General features: G+C 35.4%; 1 long non-coding RNA gene and 1 pseudogene across 1 annotated transcript; one reads left to right on the top strand and one right to left on the bottom strand.

Annotated features, from left to right (window-relative positions):
- Positions 1 to 1439: 1439 nt before the first annotated feature.
- Positions 1440 to 3299, top strand: LOC136227240 (elongation factor 2-like; annotated as a pseudogene).
- An 829-nt stretch (positions 3300 to 4128) lies between these two features.
- On the bottom strand, positions 4129 to 4697 carry LOC136225756 (uncharacterized). Its single transcript, XR_010687288.1, has 3 exons — positions 4683 to 4697; positions 4446 to 4566; positions 4129 to 4312 (listed from the first exon to the last, which is right to left on the bottom strand). It is a non-coding gene; the product is annotated as an uncharacterized lncRNA (long non-coding RNA).
- Positions 4698 to 5613: the final 916 nt, after the last annotated feature.

Genomic DNA, 5613 nt, shown 5'->3' with positions numbered 1-5613 from the left:
AATCCTAACAAAAATTATAACACTGGAATAATAAACCCCAAAGAAAAAATTTGTTCCAAAAATTAAATCCACAACCACACCAAAAACAAAAATGGTTTATTTAATCAATATAAAAATCTTTCATCTCTTCCATGTAGGGAATTTCTCCTACACGGAACGGGCGAGGGAAGGAACGAATCACAGATCTCCTTAACATTTCAGGCATCTCCCCGAAAATACTAATTGAAAGAGATTGTATAAACTGCTCATCCAAAATTTTTGAAAAAATACCAAAAAAATCAGAAAAATTCAGAAACGCGTTTCTGTAAAAAATGGGAAAAAATTGGTCACAAAAAGAGGCCCCACGCGCCCACACGCGCCTGGCGCGTGTGGAGGGCCTCTGCCACGTGGCGCGTGCTGGTTGGTCCAGCTGGCGCTAGTGCGGCACCGGCTGGCCAACCAGCACCTGCCGCGTGGCGGGCTGGGGGGAGACACGCGTTTTCTCCCCCCAGGTGGCGCTTGAAGGCCACACGCCGCCTTCCTGGCCGATTCCGACGACGAAAAATATATGGAACCTAAGGTTTTCGGGGTCTCTAGACTCGATGGTGTGGTCGGTTTTTTGATTTGACGAGCGGAACGAAAAATCAGAAGGTAATAAAAACCTAAAACGGGTTTAATTGAGTAAAAAACGTTTAAATCAAACCCTAATTCAATTTAATCACGCAATCAATCAATTCCAGTGTATAATCATAAAAAATAATAACAATGAATTATTTTTAATCTTTCAAAAAAGATTCAAACGCAAACGGATTCGCGGTAAAGACGGAATACTAGATCCAATGGCTCTGATACCAATGTTGGGAAAGCATATATTCACAATATATATATTTATCCGAATAAGTAAACGGGTTTACGGGTTACCTCTTGTAACGCAGATCTCGTTCTTGATTTGCAGCGGAAGGATTTCAGATCAATCACCCGATCTAGTATCACCGGTCAAGCCTTCAACCACGCCAATAGAATTGGGAGAGGAAGACAATTGATTCACGAACTAAAGCGACGACGAATCTCAAAGAGAGAGGGGGCGGCGGCCAAAAGGAGGAAGCAGGAGAGAAAAATTCTCTTTTCTGTGTTTTTGAGATACTGTATCTCTAAAACCTAATTCCTTATTCTCTTCTAATTCTCTTGGAATTATGATAGATTAGAGTTTCTATTTATACTGAATAAATAGATCACCTAACCCTAATTCTTATTGGGTTTAGATCCGTTCCATTTCGGGCGGGCCTAATTGGATCCATATCCAATTAATTCCAACACTTTTGTACTTGTAGCAAATGCTTTAGACTTTTTTTAATCTGATCCGTTGAGAAATATTTTGCAGTTCATTGCTCTCACACAACTTGACTCTGAATTTACTAGTGAGTCTAAGTTGTTATCATCATACATCCAAGATAAAGACAATGGAAAGAGAAGGGATAACGTTTAGATTTAACAATACTGGATCATTTTATTTGAGCAACAAATCCAGTAGCGGTGTACTTAGTGTGAAGATGAAATGTGATAGAGGAACGAAGAAAAAAATACTATTTGGCATGGAAGGTATAGGAAAAAATAATAGAGATAAGTTCATATATATTTTTTTAGGTTAAAATATGAGTTTAGACTAATTGAGGAAAAAAGATTACAAAATCATGGTTTTAATAAACATATTATTTTTAAGTGAGAGTTCAATAATAATGCATTTAAGTTTTTATAACGCAACATTTAATAATTTGACTTTTTAAATATATTCTGTTATTGAAAAATATTAAATTCATTTATGATAGAAATTAAAAAGGCAAGCATATAATTTTGTAGTCAATTTTGGTAAAAAGAAAGATATAGGTTACAAATTAAATCTAGTTAAAACGTGAGTGGAAATGGGTCGTGAAATTAACATGAATTTTTTTTCACCAAAATTAAATTTTTATTAAAAAAAAAGCACTATATCTTCTTAGTTTATTTTGGATGCTATATTTATTTATTTTTGTCAACCAAAATCTTATAATGTTCATGATTGTAAATGTAGCCAAACTTGGTTCTATAAAAGTAGTGGTTACATTATTTTTTTATTTTTTTTATTTTTTTGAAATAATAGTGGTTACATTATTTCTTTTATAAAATAAGTACATCATTTCATAGATAAGAAAATATAAAGTACAACAAGAAAATAAGGAACAATACCTTATATAAGTACAGACTATGCCTAATACAGAAACCATAAAGGTCAGAAAATAACTACAATGAGCAAAAAAAAAATCATTAAAGGTACAACAAAAACAAACAGAAACATATACATTTTTAAAACTCCAAATTTGCAGATAAGCACTTGTAATCCAATCTCCATCATTTAAACTTCTCTGAATATTCGGATCTCGGTCATTTCTTTTGCAACCAGTAGTGGTTACATTATTAATTGGTTGATTTTAGGGGAAAAAAACTCTATAGTTTTTTATGTATGAAATTTTTGTATTAAATCCACTAATTAATACTCCCTTGTGGCTGTTGAAGCAGAGTGTGGTATCCTCAAAAGCTACAAAGGAGAGAGGAATGACAATGAGTATCTTATCAATCTTATTGATTCTCCTGGGCATGTTGACTTCTCATCTGAAGTGACTGCTGCTCTTCGTATTACTGATGGTGCTCTCATGGTGGTGGACTGTATTGAGGGTGTCTGTGTCTAAACTGAAACTGTGCTTCGCCAGGCATTGGGTGAAAGGATTAAGCCTAAATTGACAGTCAACAAGATGGATAGGTTTTTCCTTGAGCTACAGGTTGACGGTGAGGAGGCATTTCAAACATTCTCAAGGGTCATTGAAAATGCTAACGTGGTGATTGCTAAGTATACCCTGAGAAAGGAACTGTTGCTTTCTCATCTGGTTTGCACGGATGGCCTGACAAATTTTGCTAACATGTATGCTTCAAAGGCTGTAGTGGACGAGTCCAAGATGATGGAAAGGCTATGGGGTAAGAACTTCTTTAATCCTGCCACAGCAAGAACACTAGAACAACTACCTGCAAGCATGGGTTTGTGCAGTTCTATTATGAGCCTATCAAGCAGATCATCAACACTTGCATGAATGATGATATTCCACCTTCCATCACCTGCCACTGCACAAAGGTATCACGTTGACAACTTATATGAAAATGCTATAAGGAGATGTGATCCTAAAGGCCATCTGTGTCAAAGATGATTCCGGCTGAGGATCATGGGTTCTAATTACACACCTGCTGAGAAGAAAGACTTGTACGTAAAGAGTGTTTAAAGAACTGTCCCATAATGGCTCTAACACTAGTACAAAAATGGTTACTTGTGTCGCACTTTTTCAGGTTGTTGTGTCGCACTTTTGTGCGACACAACAGGGGTGCGACACAAGAACTTTGCATCGCACTTGAGAGCGACACAATCTACTCATCTGTTGTGTCGTTTGTCACACGCACGCGACACAACATATGATAATTCTTGTGACGCGCCTCAAGAGTGCGCGACACAAGCTCGTCAGTTAATCTGGTACACTTTGTATCGCTCCTACACCACGACCGACGCAAAATATTGATTTTTTTTTATTTTACAAAATTTTCCAGCATCCAGCATAAAATTTTATAATCAAAATTTATTTGATTCTATAATATCTACATGATATTATAGAACATACACAATAAAACTACAAGTACCACAGTGCATAAATACATACATATTCAAAATATAATCACAACTTCATTTCTTCAAGAAATAGTTGTATATAACAATTAATTCAACTTGTCATATTCAAGTTTGTAGCCAAATAAACTAGGAAGATGAACAAACACTAACAACTCCCACAAAAACACTAATGCAAATATCTAGCGACTTGTGATTTTGATTACAAAATAATCGGCCCAAATATCTCGAACATCATTTATCTTCTCCTCAAAATATGCCATTGATTTTGTTGCAAAATCCTTCAAAGAAAGTAAACATAAAATATCAATGTATTAAAGTAGCAAATGAACTTAAGGAAAAACACGACTAGAATGAAAAAAAATTGTAACTCTTACCCTTGTTAGATTCTCACTTTTAGCGTGATATTGCACAATTTTAAACATGTTGCGAATTATATAAAAGCCACACTCTGTTGCACCTATTTGTTGAGGGCACTACATGTAAGAATAGCATTGCAAGTGCATAAGAAGCATCCACTAGTTTAAGAATAGCATTGCAAGTGAGAGAGGACTTGTGCTATAGAATAGCATTGCAAGTGCATAAGAAGCAAGATGTTTGCCATACTTCCTGGAAAGGATGAGTCTTACTCACCTATGAAAATGAGAGCATAATAATTAAATTAACATTCAATTCACAGATATACAACTAAAGAAAGAACTTAAAGACAACAGCATGAGAATAACAAACAAATAAGCAATATAAGAAAGAAAGAAACTTAGCAAACCTTCCAAATCAATTGCTTGGTCTCTAATAATAGTAGATGTTCTATTACAGGTACTTTCCATTTGTTGCTGCTCAACATACACAATAAGTGGATATTTTTCATCTGTGACAAGAAAATTTGGCTGGAGAAAAGCCCAAGTTAGTTTTCCATTAAGATAAGAGAGTGCCACTCACTAGAAACTAACCAATATAAAAAGAAGTTGTTGGATATAGTTTAAAAGAAGAAAACAATTATCACCTTTGGAAGTTCATTTTCACGCCTGATGGATGAAGTCCTCCACCCAACCATATCTTAGTACAAGTGAAGATAAACAAACATATCAAGAGATAGCAAAAAAATTCCTAGAAAACTATTTATAATTTAAGACCTAACAATAATGGGAAAAGGATACGGTCAAAATTTGCAATTGCATATGCCACGCGACGCTTAAATGCACGTAAAGCTGATCTACACAGGACAGAGACGAAGTTACGAGACATTTATTCATCCAAATTGAATGTTTATGCAATTGAACCTAGTATAGGAGATAACCCATACTAACATGAATCTTAAGTCATCAGAGTCATTAACCATTTGAAGGAGAAGGGGTGGTTTGCCAACTCTTTTGTCTTTTCAACAACCCTCCATCAAGAAGAGCCATGACAGTAACATCCACAGGCTTAGCAGCCAAGGTCCGTGCAACTTTCGCAACCTAATTGACAAAGAAATTCTCATAAAACCCTGGTTTCTGGCTTTTAACACAACATTATTGAATTAAAACTTCAAACTGATCACCAAAATCCTTACTTGCATTCCTAGTTCTCGGGTGGGCACCACAATAAGGGCTTGAACAGCAGATCTTTCAGGGTTTACAATAGAGAATATGAACAGTAGATAAGCAAGGGTCTTACCAAAACCTGTCTAGGGAACCAAAGACAATGCCACATTAGCCATGTGTTGAGCGATTTCCGCAAGTGCACGGTATACGCTTGTAGTAATAAAAGATATCGATCCCACAGGGAACGCTTTTTTAACAAAACTTATTTACAATCGGTTAAATTACTTTTAGGTTTATGATATGGAAAAATCGTTTAATCGGTTTTGGTTTTGAAATAGCTAGAATGAGAATTAGATTAGAATATGAAGATGTTAGAAAATATCTGATTAAGAATGAATTTGCAAAACAGGA

The sequence above is a fragment of the Euphorbia lathyris genome, chromosome 4, assembly GCF_963576675.1.
Source record: "Euphorbia lathyris chromosome 4, ddEupLath1.1, whole genome shotgun sequence".
Classification (NCBI taxonomy): Eukaryota; Viridiplantae; Streptophyta; class Magnoliopsida; order Malpighiales; family Euphorbiaceae; genus Euphorbia; species Euphorbia lathyris.
Note: the sequence above shows the minus strand (reverse complement) of the source record. Positions and strands in the feature narration are given on the sequence as shown.